Source organism: Dama dama, chromosome 15, assembly GCF_033118175.1.
Source record: "Dama dama isolate Ldn47 chromosome 15, ASM3311817v1, whole genome shotgun sequence".
Classification (NCBI taxonomy): domain Eukaryota; kingdom Metazoa; phylum Chordata; class Mammalia; order Artiodactyla; family Cervidae; genus Dama; species Dama dama.
In genome coordinates, this window is record NC_083695.1 from 25,480,361 (window position 1) to 25,494,594 (window position 14,234).

Here is a 14,234-nt window from a genome sequence, read left to right on the forward strand (position 1 = left end):
GAATGGTTTGTCTTGTAAACAAACCAACATTATTCTGTCATTTTTGAGATTTCACCCAGTTGCATTTTGGACTCTTTTGTTGACTATGAGGGATAGTCCATTTCTTCTAACAGATTCCTGCCCACGGTAGTATAATGGCCATTTAAATCAAATACAGTCATTCCTGTCCATTTAAGTTCAGTAATTTCTAAAATCCACCTCAATTTCCCCACTCCTGCTTGTCCATGTCCAATTTTCCTTGAGGTTATCTCATGGCCCTAACATTCCAGGTTCCTATGCAGTATTGTTCTTTACAGAATCAGATTCTATTTTCACCAGCAGACAAATTCACAGCTGAGCATCATTCCTTCTTTGGCCCAGCCTCTTCATTCTTTCTGAAGCTAATTTTTTACTCTTCCTCAGTATTGTATTGGGCATCTACTGACCTTGGTCGGGGGAGGGGGGGGAGGGCGGCTCATCTTCTGGTGTCATATCTTTTTGTATTTTCATATCACTCATGGGGTTTTCATGGCAAGAATACTGAAGTTGTTTGTCATTCCCTTCTCCAATGCACCATGTTTTGTCAGAAGTCTCCACCATCATACATTAGTCACCAAGATGGAGGAGCAGAAAGTGTACTCTCATCTTCTCCTCTGAGAACACCAAAATCGCAACTAGCTACTGAACAACCTTCAACAAGAGGATGTTGGAACCCACCAAAAAAAAAAAAAAAAAAAAGAAAAAAAAAAAATTCCTCACATCCAAGGACAAAGGAAAAGCCACAATGAGTTGATAGGAGGGGTACTATCACATTAAAATCAAAGCCCATATCCACCAGGTGGGCAAACCACAAACTGCAGAAAAATAATACCAAAGAAGTTCTTACACTGTTGCAAAGGTTCTAGGCTCCACATCAGCCTTCCCAACCTGGGTTTCTGGCAAAGGGACTGGGAATCCCTAGTGAATCTGACTTTGAAGGGCAGCAAAATTTGATTATAGAACTTCCACAGGACTGGGGAAAACAGAATCTTGGAGGGCACAAACAAGAGCTTGTGCATACCAGGACCCAGAAGAAAGGAGCAGGAACCCCACAGAGACTGAGCCAGACCTGCCTGTGAGTGTTTGAAGATCCCTTGCAGAGGTTTGAGTCAACAGTGGCCTACTGCGGAGACAGGGCCACTTGCAGCAGAAGTCGTGGGAGTTGTGTGTTGGCATAAATATTTTTGGAGGCCACCAATAACCCTACCATAGAGCTTTTAGACTCCAGGACTGGGCTGTCTCAGTCCCAACAAATAACGGTGCAGGGCGGGGGCGGGGGAGGGGGGGTGGAGGGCAGTGAACAGGAACAGAGTTCAATCCAGCTACAGAAAATGGGATTAAAGTTTTACTGAGCATAGCCCTGTCCACCAGAGCAAGACTCAGTTTTCTTTACAGCCAGTCCCTCCCATCAGGAAGCAGCACAAGCCTCCTATCCTCTTCCAACAGAGGGCAAACGGAAGAAGCAAGAACTACAATCCCACAGCTAGCTTCCAGAACAAAAATCACAATCACAGAAGGCTAACCAAAATGATCACATGGATCACAGCCTTGTGTAACTGAGTCAAACTAATGAGCCATGCCATGCAGGACCACCCAAGAAGACCTTTAAAATTTCTTTATAGGTAGACTTAGGCTTGATGAACTTTTATTTTTCTTGTTTGAGAAGTTATTTCTCCTTCAATTCTGAATGACAGTGCTGCTAGGTAGAGTACCTTAGGTTATAAGTTTTTCCCTTTCAGCTCCTTGAAAATATCAAACTGTTCTCTTCTGGCCTGCAAGTTTCTTCAGAAAAATTAGTTGATAATCTTAAGCAGATTCACCTGTATATGACTCTTTTCTCTTGCTGCCTTTAGAATTCCATTTTAATTATGACTTGATGTTTTACTTTCTTTGGGGGTTCACCTTATTTACCTGGAGAAGGAAATGGCAACCTGCTCCAGTATCCTTGCCAGGTGAATTCCATGGATGGAGGAGCCTGGTAGGCTACAGTCCATGCGGTTACAAAGAGTCGGACATCACTGAGCAACTTCACTCACTCACTCATCTTATTTGGAGCTCTCTTTGCTTTCTATATATACAGATATTTGCTTCCTTTTTTCAGGTTTTGGAACTTTTCAGCCATAATTTCACCAAATAATTTTTTTTACCTTCTCTTTGTCTTCTCCTTCTGGGACCAGTATGATGCATATTTTTGTAAACATAATATTGTCCCATAGGTCCCTTAAAATGTTTTAATTTAGAAAAGTAAAAGTTTCTTTTGTTCTTTTGATTGAATGATTTCCATTGTTTTATTCCCAGATCACTTTTGTGTTCTTCTGTATCACCTGTTTACTTTGAATTCATTTTCTGTTTATTTCAGTTACTGTATTCATTGTTTTTTATATTTTCTTGTTCCTTATTAAAATTCTCACTATGCCCACATATTCTTTTTCTCTAACTCAATTACTTTCTTATTATTAATGCTTTCAATTATTTATCTGGTGAATTTGTAATTCAGTTTCATTGTTTGCTTTTTCCAGGGGTTTTCTCTTGTTTTTCAAGTGAGACTAATTCCTCTGTCTTCTCACTTTACTTGACTTTCTCTTTCTATAGGAAATTAATTTAAAAAAAACACTTTTGTGGTCTTGAAGGAGTGTGCGTTCATGGAAAAGTTCCTCAACAGGCTGAATGTGCCCAGTGACTTTGGTGACAGAGCTGAATCGGTTGTGAACACAAGTCAAATCTTGATCAACATAGTCTGGTCACTGACATCTTGGTAGGAAGTAGGGTTGAAGATGAAGAAGTTAGGGCTAGCTGTGAGCTAGAATTTCTCCTCTGCTGATGGCTGTCACTACCCTATTGGGAATGTGAGAGAGTCTTAAGTCTCTGGAGCAGTAGCCCTGAGAGTCAGGTCCAAGCTGACTCTGTTTCCCAACCTCTTCAATTAGACTAGAGCGGTACTACAATAAGGGGTTGATGTGGGCAATAGGTATATATATATATATATATATATATATATATATATATATATATATATGTCAATATATATGCTTAGGGCATATGCTTAGGTGGTCCAGCCAATGTCAGAGATCTTAAGTGCTGCCTGTGTAAGTGAAACTAACAGCTGACCCTTCCCTGCTCAGATATCTCTTCAAGTCTGAGCTTCCTTTGTCTATCCATGCTCACTGCCAAAGACATGCATGAAAGCCCAGCCTTTGCATTAGGATGATATGTCATTATTGAGATTCCTAGAAGTTTTCTCCATGAAGAACTCTACTATTTGCCATTCTCACTGCTGTCTAAAGAAGGCATCCCATGCACAGTTGTCATCATTGATTAATCATTCCACTTCTTCAAATAACCTCTCCCAGGACATAATTTTTTAAGCCTATCTGAATTCTTCTGGGTGACAATTTCCCTGAAACAGGATTGAATGCAAGATACCCAGAGAGAGTAATTGCTGTTATAAAGGGAAAAAAAAAATATATGGTCTGTTACCTCTGCTAAGTGCTTTAACATTCATCAGTTGTGTTTATTATTCTATACATTTTTTTTTGGGGGGGGGCTGAATTAGTTAGAACTATTCCCATCACAAAATAGACAAAGATAAAAATCTACCCTATATGTAGCTATACAAGTTATATCTGCTGTAAGAACGAGGAATACTAAGAAATGTTGAGTACCTCTGTCTATTCTTTCCTATTCATTCAATATTTGGAATCATATAAGGATCCAGGAGCCCCAGTACTTACCTTATTAATATAGTAAGATCAATAACATGATTCATAAGCATTTTAATGGATACATACATGCATATTCAATATCCTAGCAGTGTTTGTCACATATAACATATCAATTAAAACTATGTACACCTCTCTCTCATTCTCCAACAAAGAGATGGAAATGAAATAAGCTAAAGGAGTGAAGGGAAACCTACAAATGTTCTAATCAAAAGTCCACTGGGAAAGAGAAGGAGAGGAGTCAGAAAAGTCTTCTCCCCTTAACAGCATGGTCCTATTAACAATGCAACCTATCCCTTCATTTGGTTTTCCTTCATTATCTGCAACCTCACGGACCAAACAGACTAGGCAGCCATACGTTAACTGTGAAAACAGATGAAACATGAATTGTGTGAGCCATGGTCTGTTTGTTTTATGCAATTAGGCATCAGCTGTTCTCCCAGAGAACAATCCACGACCAAATAAAGAATGGGATGTTTGAAGTGCAATTCATCTAAGAAGCACTATCTCCCTTATGGCATATCACAAACAGGTGGCACTCATTTTCCATTACCCTTCAGAAGCTAACAAAAACATCATAACATTTCATCTGAGTTGCAGTTGACAATAAATGTCCACTTCATTATCTCTTTAAATATTTGTAGATGAGCAAGGAGAGGAGGATTTAGCTGTCTGCTCTTTTCTACTTATAACCATGGGCAGACACAGAAACTTAGCCAAATAATGGACAGTGGCACAAAGGTGCACTGGAGTTATATTGGAATGCTTGCATCTTATTATTCAAGTCCCATCTCGAACAGATGTCTCAGCATCTTCAATCGAGATTAAGAGCATTAGAAAGCAGTGCAGCCGCCTAGATAAAGAAAGATCTGTGGGAACCCAGAGATGTGTGAGTCAACCCAAGTGTTATCTCTAATTACCAAATTTGTTGGCTAAAGTCATACTTTTATTATTGGTATTAGTCCCGAAAGTTACTGACAATTTACATAATCTAGGTAGTGATCGAATTATACAACAATCTTTAGCCTAACAGGGCAACAGTTGACTTTCCCAGAATCTAGCAAGCATAATGGTGGGACAGAGGAACTGGTAGTAATAGTAATGAGGATAGAGGGGAAAATCCCATGATCAGTTTTTTATTACCACACCCAAGTAACTACTTTCTTTTCATTATAGAAAGGAAAAGAAAACCGTGGCATCTGGTGTGCCTTCCCACTCTGAGGAATTGTGCTCAGTTCTATGCCTTCAGCATAATTAGATTGGTTGATTTAATTTAGAGGTCTGTGAACCATCTTAAAATATTTAGAGTTTGCCTTAGAGGAAGTTCCTTTAAAAATTTTTAATTGTGTCTCTTTCAGATCTGGTTTCCTCGGTGTGTATGCCCAGGAGTGGGATTGCTGGGTCATACGGCAGTTCTATTTCCAATTTTTTAAGGAATCTCCACACTGTTCTCCATAGTGGCTGTACTAGTTTGCATTCCCACCAACAGTGTAATAGGGTTCTCTTTTCTCCACACCCTCTCCAGCATTTATTGTTTGTAGACTTGGATAGCAGCCATCCTGACTGGCGTGTAATGGTACCTCATTGTGGTTTTGATTTGCATTTCTCTGATAATGAGTGATGTTGAGCATCTTTTCATGTGTTGTTAGCCATCTGTATGTCTTCTTTGGAGAAATGTCTGTTTAGTTCTTTGGCCCATTTTTTGATTGGGTCATTTATTTTTCTGGAATTGAGCTGCAGGAGTTGCTTGTATATTTTTGAGATTAATCCTTTGTCTGTTGCTTCATTTGCTATTATTTTCTCCCATTCTGAAGGCTCTCTTTTCACCTTGCATATAGTTTCCTCTGTTGTGCAAAAGCTTTTAAGTTTCATTAGGTCCCATTTGTTTAGTTTTGCTTTTACTTCCAATATTCTGGGAGGGGGGTCATAGAGGATCTTGCTGTGATTTATGTCGGAGAGTGTTTTGCCTATGTTCTCCTCTAGGAGTTTTATAGTTTCTGGTCTTACACTTAGATCTTTAATCCATTTTGATTTTATTTTTGTGTATGGTGTTAGAAAGTGTTCTAGTTTCATTCTTTTACAAGTGGTTGACCAGTCTTCCCAGCACCACTTGTTAAAGAGGTTGTCTTTTTTCCATTGTATATCTTTGCCTCCTTTGTCGAAGATAAGGTGTCCATAGGTTTGTGGATTTATCTCTGGGCTTTCTATTTTGTTCCATTGATCCATATTTCTGTCTTTGTGCCAGTACCATACTGTCTTGATGACTGTGGCTTTGTAGTAGAGCCTGAAGTCAAGCAGGTTGATTCCTCCAGTTCCATTCTTCTTTCTCAAGATTGCTTTGGCTATCCGAGGTTTTTTGTATTTCCATAGAAATTGTTAAATTATTTGTTCTAGTTCTCTGAAAAAATGCCGTTGGTAGCTTGATAGGGATTGCATTGAATCTATAGATTGCTTTGGGTAGTATAGTCATTTTCACAATATTTATTCTTCCAATCCATGAACACAGTACATTTCTTCATCTATTTGTGTCCTCTTTGATTTGTTTCATCAGTGTTTTATAGTTTTCTATGTATAGGTCTTTTGTTTCTTTAGGTAGATATGCTCCTAAGTATTTTATTCTTTTTGTTGCAATGCTGAATTGTATTGTTTCCTTAATTTCTCTTTCTTTTTTCTCATTTTTAGTTTATAGGAATGCAAGGGATTTCTGTGTGTTAATTTTATATCCTGCAACATTACTGTATTCATTGATTATATCTAGAAATTTTCTGGTAGAGTCTTTAGGGTTTTCTATGTAGAGGATCATGTCATCTGCAAACAGTGAGAGATTTACTTCTTCTTTTCCTATCTGAATTGCTTTTATTCCTTTTTCTGCTCTGATTGTTGTGGCCAACACTTCCAAAACTATATTGAATAGTAGTGGTGAGAGTGGGCACCCTTGTCTTTTTCCTGACTTTAAGGGAAATGCTTTCAATTTTTCACCATTGAGGATAATGTTTGCTGTGGGTTTGTCATGTATAGCTTTTATTATGTTGACATATATTCCTTCTATTTTTGCTTTCTGGAGAGTTTTCATCATAAATGGATGTTAAGTTTTGTCAAAGGGTTTTTCTGCATCTATTGAGATAATCATATGGTTTTTCCCTTTCAATTTGTTAATGTGGTGTATTACATTGATTGATTTGTGGATATTAAAGAATCCTTGCATTCCTGGGATAAAGCCTACTTGGTTATGATGTATGATCTTTTAATATATTGTTGGATTCTGTTTGCTAGAATTTTGTTAAGGATTTTTGCATCTATGTTCATCAGTGATATTGGCCTGTAGTTTTCTTTTTTTGTGGCATCTTTGTCTGGTTTTGGTATTAGGGTGATGGTGGCCTCATAGAATTGAGTTTTGAAGTTTGCCTTCTTCTGCAATTTTCTGGAAAAGTTTGAGTAAGATAGGTGTTGGCACCCCAGTTTCATCACATAAACATCACAGCACTGCTTATAATTGTCACGACATGGAAGCAACCTAGATGTCCATCAGCAGACGAATGGATAAGGAAGGTATGATACATATACACTATGGAATATTACTCAACCATTAAAAAGAATTCATTTGAATCAGTTCTAATGAGATGAATGAAACTGGAGCCCATTATACAGAGTGAAGTAAGCCAGAAATATAAAGACCAATACAGTATACTAATGAATACATATGGAATTTAAAGAGATGGTAATGATAACCCTATATGCAAAAACAGAAAAAGAGACACAGATGTACAGAACAGACTTTTGGACTCTGTGGGAGAAGGTGAGGGTGGGATTTTCTGAGAAAATAGCATTGAAAGAAGTATACTATCAAGGGTAAAATAGGTCACCAGCCCAGGTTGGATGCATGAGACAAGTGCTCAGGGCTGGTGCACTGGAAAGAACCAGAGGGATGGGATGGAGAGGGAGGCAGGAGGGGGGATTCAGATGGGGAACACATGTAAATCCACAGCTGATTCATGTCAATGTATGGCAAAAAACACTACAATATTGTAAAGTAATTAGCCTCCAACTAAAAAAATAAATGAATTTTTTTTAATTGTGAACATTTACTATTGTAAAAGGCCCTATCAAGTATCCCTTATCATTTAGAATCATTATCCTGCATGTTTCAGTTTTCTTTGTGTTGGAGAGTAAAAATAGTAAACATTTCTATTATGATTGCTATTATTAAGTGACTATATTCATATAAAGTGTTTAGCACAGTGAGAGGCATATAAAAGTGCTATTGTTATTATTGTTTCTAGTTCTTGTGAAAATCCTATGCTTTTACAAAGCATGGTTTTTGAACATCAAGGAATACAATTTCTGATGTCAATCAGAGTTCTACCAAAAGATAGGCAATCTTTCCTGCATGTTATGTTGTCCCTGTGGACATTCTAAAGTGTAATATGCTAATTCTATTTTTTATAAAGTTTTTTAAGATTCTATGGTACTTCCATTGTGGTTATAATTTTATATTCAACATTAAAGTTATTGTCTTTGGCTTAATAAGCCTCCAAGGACCTCCAAGATATTTCTAAGTGTTTATGTGAAGAGGAGGAGGAGTAATAGTTGCAATAGTGTTTCTCTGTTTATGCCCTGACTAGGAAAAAAGATGCCTTTACTATTTAAGAAAACAAAAAAGAATGAAAAACTCCACCATTATCAGTGGACTGGACTGAAGAAGACTATGATTATGAATGAAGTTTTGTGGACTACTCCTTTTAATGCAGCATGTTATTTACTGTCAAAGCAATTTAAGTTCATTGAGAAATTTCTAAAACAAATTTGTGAAAGATGCCATCTATAAACCCTCATATATGAAACCAAGCAAAACTTTAGGGTATTATGACTGTTTTCTCCCCCTTTTCCATCTCAAAAAGTCACATTTGGTCTCTCCACAAAGACAATAGTAATGGTAGAAGGAATGCAAAAAGGGGAGAAGGAATTCTCAGGGCAAAGGATATATATATGTCTTACATATGTTTTATATATATAACTAGTGAGTTTGGTGGGCTGCAGTCCATGGGGTCACTAAGAGTAGAACATGACTGAGCGACTTCACTTTCACTTTTCACTTTCATGCATTGGAGAAGGAAATGGCAACCCACTCCAGTGTTCTTGCCTGGAGAATCCCAGGGATGGGGAAGCCTGGTGGGCTGCCGTCTATGGGGTCGCACAGAGTCGGGCACGTCTGAAACAACCTAGCATTAGCAGCAGCAGTGATATATATAGTTATGGGAATTTAGCATTATACAGCAAAGGAAACTGTTTAGAGACAATGGTAGCTCAGAAGTTCCATTCGCTTTAGTTTGATGGTATTATTTTTATTATTTTTGTTAACATCTCTAGTTGGAAATGAATACAAAATATGTCATTTTCTTTATAAAGTGTTTAATTGTGTTTTGAAATGTATTCAGAGTTATACCAAAGTGAGATAGAGCCTTTGATTTTTTAATCTAATTTTCTTCTTTCTCTTTCTTCTTCCCACTCATACATTTAATTTCTTTTCCAACTCTTCAAATCTAATTCATTTTTTTTCTTTTAGTGGTAAGACAGTGTGAGATCTACCCACTTAACAGTTTTAAGTGTCCAGCAGAGTATTATTAACTATAGGCAATATGTTATATCATAGATCTCTCCAACTTATTCATCTTGCATAACTGAAGCTTTATATACTCATTGAGTAACAAATCCCATTTTTCCACCCCCTGCCCCAGCCACTGCTAACCACCATCCTATTCTCTGCTCCCATGAATTGGAGTATTTAAGACACTTCAGATGAATGGAATGATGCAGTATTCATTTTTCTATGATTGACTGATTTTTCTTAGCACAGTGTTGTCCAGGTTCATCTATGTTTTTTACATATGACAGGATTTCCTTTTTTTTTAAGGCAAAAAAATAGTCCATTCTGTATGTATACTACATCATCTTAATTCATTCAACTGGATGGATATTTAGATTGTTTCCATACTTTGGCTGTTGTGAATAATGCTATAATAAATATGAAGTGTAGATATCTCTTTGAGATCCAGACTTCAACTCTTTTGGATATATGCCCAGTAGTGGGACTGAGACAGTAGTGCTATTTTTAATATTTTGAGAAACTTCTATATTATTTACCATAATGGACACACCGTTTTACAATCTTACCAATGCTGTACAAGAATAAAATTTCTCCACATACTCACTATTACTTACCTTTAAAAAAAAATGATGGCTATCCTAACAGATGTGATATATAATTTTGCACTGCATTTCCCTGCTGATTAGTGATGTTGACTGTCTTTAATCTGCATCTTTTTCCTTTGTATGTCTTCTTTGGAGAAATGTCTATTCAAGTTCTTTGCTTATTTTTAAATTGGGCTATTTGTTTTCACTATTGAATTCTATGGGCTTCCCTGATGGCTCAGCAGTTAAGAATCCACCTGCAATGAAGGGGATGCAGGAGACACTGGGTCAGGAAGATCCCTGGAGGAGGAAATAGCAGCCCACTCCAGTATTCTTGCCTGGAGAAACCCATGAACAGCAAACTCTGGTGGGCTATAGGCCATAGGGTTGCAAAGGTCAGATTAAACTGAGTACAGCATAGCACATTGAGTTCTATAAGGTCCTCATATTTTATATAACCTCCTGTCAATACATGGTTTACAAATTCTTTCTCCCTTTCCACAGAGTGTGCTTTCAAGTTTGTTGTAGTCCCACTTGTTTGTTTTGCTTTTGTTGCCTGTGTTTTTGGTGTTACATCCAAGGAATAATTATCAAGAAAAATGTCAAGAAGATTTTCCTCCATGTTTACTTCTAGGAGTTTTACCATTTAAGGCATTTTTTTTTTTAAATAACAAAAATGTATGGAATGGTTCACAAATTTGTGTGTTATCCTTGCATAGGGGCCAGACTAATGTTCCCTGTATAGTTGCAATTTTAGCAAATGTGTTGCCAAAGCAAGCAACTGAGTTTAAGTCATTAATCCTTTTTGAGCTGATTTTTGTGTAGGGTATAAGATAAGGATCCAATTACAGGTTTTTGTATGTGGACATCACTTTTCCCAGAAGCAATTGTTGAAGAGACTATCCTTTCCCCATTTTGTATTTACTTGTCAAACATCAGTTGGTAAAATATGTATTTAAATTTGTAGTTTAGTAGTATGTACATTTTAACATCATTCCAATTCATGAACACAAATTATCCTTTCATTTATTTGTGTCTTCTTCATTTTCTTTCATCAATGTCTTATAGCTTTTGGTATACAGATATTTCACTACTTGGTTAAAGTTATTCCTAAGTATTTTATTCTTTCTGATGCTATTTTAAGTGGAATTGTTCTCTTAATTCTATTTATGAAGAGTTAGTTGTGAATGTATGTAAATCCAGCTGGTTTTTATATGTTTTTCTATCTTTTACTGAATTTGTTGATTTTATACAACAGTTTATGTGGAGTATTTAGGATTTTCTTTTACTTCTAAAATGCATCATCAGCAAAAATATAATTTTCCTTTCTCCAAATCAGATGTCTTGTCCATTTGCCCTGGCTAGGACTTCCAAAACTATGTTAAAGAGGAGGGGAGGGGCATGGGCATCCCTGTTTTGTTCTTGATTTTAGCAAAACTTTCAACATTTCACTATTGAGTATGATGTTAACTATCAGCTTGTCATATATGGCCTTTATTATGTTGAGGTACATTCCTTCTCTATCCAATTTCTTGAGAACTTCTATCATGAAAATGTACTTAATTTTATCAAATGCTTTGCTTGCATCTATTGAGATAATCATGTGATTTTTAACCTCTATTCTATTAATGTGGTACATTGCATTAATTACTTTATATATATTGAACCATCCTTGAATCTTAAAACCTCATGTTTCTTGTATTTTTTCATTTTGTGCCTGTGCACGTCTGAGTCTTTTTAGACTGGTTTCATCAAGGAAAGACCTTCACCAATCAGACTGGCTAGAGATTCTGGCAAAACTGAAACTTTTCTATGAATGTACATGTTTTACTCCTCTCATTTCTTCCTGGAAGATAAAAGGTTGTGCAACTTTTCTCAGGCTCAAAGTTGTGCTGGCCACAGTAAGCCTTCTCTCTGTTTCCTGAGACAGTGCACTAGAAGACGGAAACATAGGATGCACACTCAGCTCCTGTCCCACACTCCTTTCTTTAAATATTTACGTATTAATTTCTGGTTGCTCTTTGGCTTTGTTTTTGATGTGCCCAGCTCTTAGTTTTGGAGAGTGGGGACCACTCTCTGGTTGCAGTGTATGGGCCTCTTGCTGTGATGGTCTCTCCTGTACAGCACATATTCTATGTGTACAGGCTTCAATATTTGTGGTGTGTCACATCAATAGTCGTGGCTTGTGGGCTCTAGAGCACTGGCTCAGGAGTTGTGGTGCACAGGCCTAGTTGCCCCATGACATGTGGGATCTTCCTGGACCAGAGATAGAACCAGTGTCCCCTGCATTGCGAGGCAATTTTTTTTTTTTCTCATTTATTTTTATTAGTTGGAGGCTAATTACTTCACAATATTGTAGTGGTTTTTGCCATACATTGACATGAATCAGCCATGGATTTACATGTGTTCCCCATCCTGAACCCCCTCCCACATCCCTCCCTATCCCATCCCTATGGGTCTTCCTAGTGGACGAGCCCTGAGCACTTGTCTCATGCAACCAACCTGGACTGGTTATCTGTTTCACAGTTGATAATATACATGTTTCAATGCTATTCTCTCAGATCATCCCACCCTCACGATCTCCCATAGAGTCAAGAAGTCTGTTCTATACATCTGTGTCTCTTTTTCTGTCTTGCATATAGGGTCATCGTTACCATCTTTCTAAATTCCAGATATATGCATTAGTATACTGTATTGTTCTTTATCTTTCTGGCTTACTTCACTCTGTATAATGGGCTCCAGTTTCATCCATTTCATTAGAACTGATTCAAATGTATTCTTTTTAATGGCTGAGTAATATTCCATTGTATATATGTACCATTGCTTTCTTATCCATTCATCTGCTAATGGGCATATAGGTTGCTTCCATGTCCTGGCTATTATAAACAGTGTTGCAATGAACATTGGGGTACACGTGTCTCCTTCAATTCTGGTTTCCTTGGTGTATATGCACAGGAGCTAATCAATGAATATAGTAAAATTGCAGGATATAAAATTAAAACACAGAAATACCTTGCATTCCTATACACTAACAAGGAGAAAAAAGAAAAAGAAATTAAGGAAACAATACCATTCACCATTGCAACAAAAAGAATAAAATACTTAGAAGTATATCTATCTAAAGAAACAAAAGACATATATAGAAAACTATAAAACACTGATGAAAGAAATCAAGGAGGACACAAATAGATGGAGAAATGTACCGTGTTCATGGATTGGAAGAAGCAATATTATGAAAATGAGTATACTGCCCAAAGCAATCTATAGATTCAATGCAATCCCTATCAAGCTACCAACGGCATTTTTCAGAGAATCAGAACAAATAATTTGACAATTTGTATGGAAATACAAAAAACCTCGGATAGCTAAAGCAATCTTGAGAAAGAAGAATGGAACTGGAGGAATCAACCTGCTTGACTTCAGGCTCTACTACAAAGCCACAGTCATCAAGACAGTATGGTACTGGCACAAAGACAGAAATATGGATCAATGGAACAAAATAGAAAGCCCAGAGATAAATCCACAAACCTATGGACACCTTATTTTCGACAAAGGAGGCAAGGATATACAATGGAAAAAAGACAACCTCTTTAACAAGTGGTGCTGGGAAAACTGGTCAACCACTTGTAAAAGAATGAAACTAGAACACTTTCTAACACCATACACAAAAATAAACTCAAAATGGATTAAAGATCTACATGTAGGTGAGAAACTATAAAACTCCTAGAGGAGAACATAGGCAAAACACTCTCCGACATAAATCACAGTAAGATCCTCTATGACCCCCCTCCCAGAATATTGGAAATAAAAGCAAAAATAAACAAATGGGACCTAATTAAACCTAAAAGCTTTTGCACTACAGAGGAAACTATAAGCAAGGTGAAAAGAAAGCCTTCAGAATGGGAGAAAATAATAGCAAATGAAACAACAGACAAAGGATTAATCTCAAAAATATACAAGCAACACCTGCAGCTCAATTCCAGAAAAATAAATGACCCAATCAAAAAATGGGCCAAGGATCTAAACAAACATTTCTCCAAAGAAGACATATATATGGTATGTCTCAACATCACTCATTATCAGAGAAATGCAAACCAAAACCACAATGAGGTACCATTACACGCCAGTCAGAATGGCTGCTATCCAAAAATCTACAAGCAATAAATGCTGGAGAGGTTGTGGAGAAAAGGCAGCACTCTTACACTGTTGTTGGGAATGCAAACTAGTTCAGCCACTATGGAGAACATTGTGGGGATTCCTTAAAAAACTGGAAATAGAACTGCCATATGACCAAGGTGAATTCTTAAC

General features: G+C 37.1%; 1 non-coding gene across 1 annotated transcript; it reads right to left on the bottom strand.

Moving 5' to 3' along the window:
• Positions 1–10,600: 10,600 nt before the first annotated feature.
• Positions 10,601–10,705, bottom strand: LOC133070874 (U6 spliceosomal RNA). Its single transcript, XR_009696275.1, has one exon. It is a non-coding gene; the product is annotated as a U6 spliceosomal RNA (small nuclear RNA).
• Positions 10,706–14,234: the final 3,529 nt, after the last annotated feature.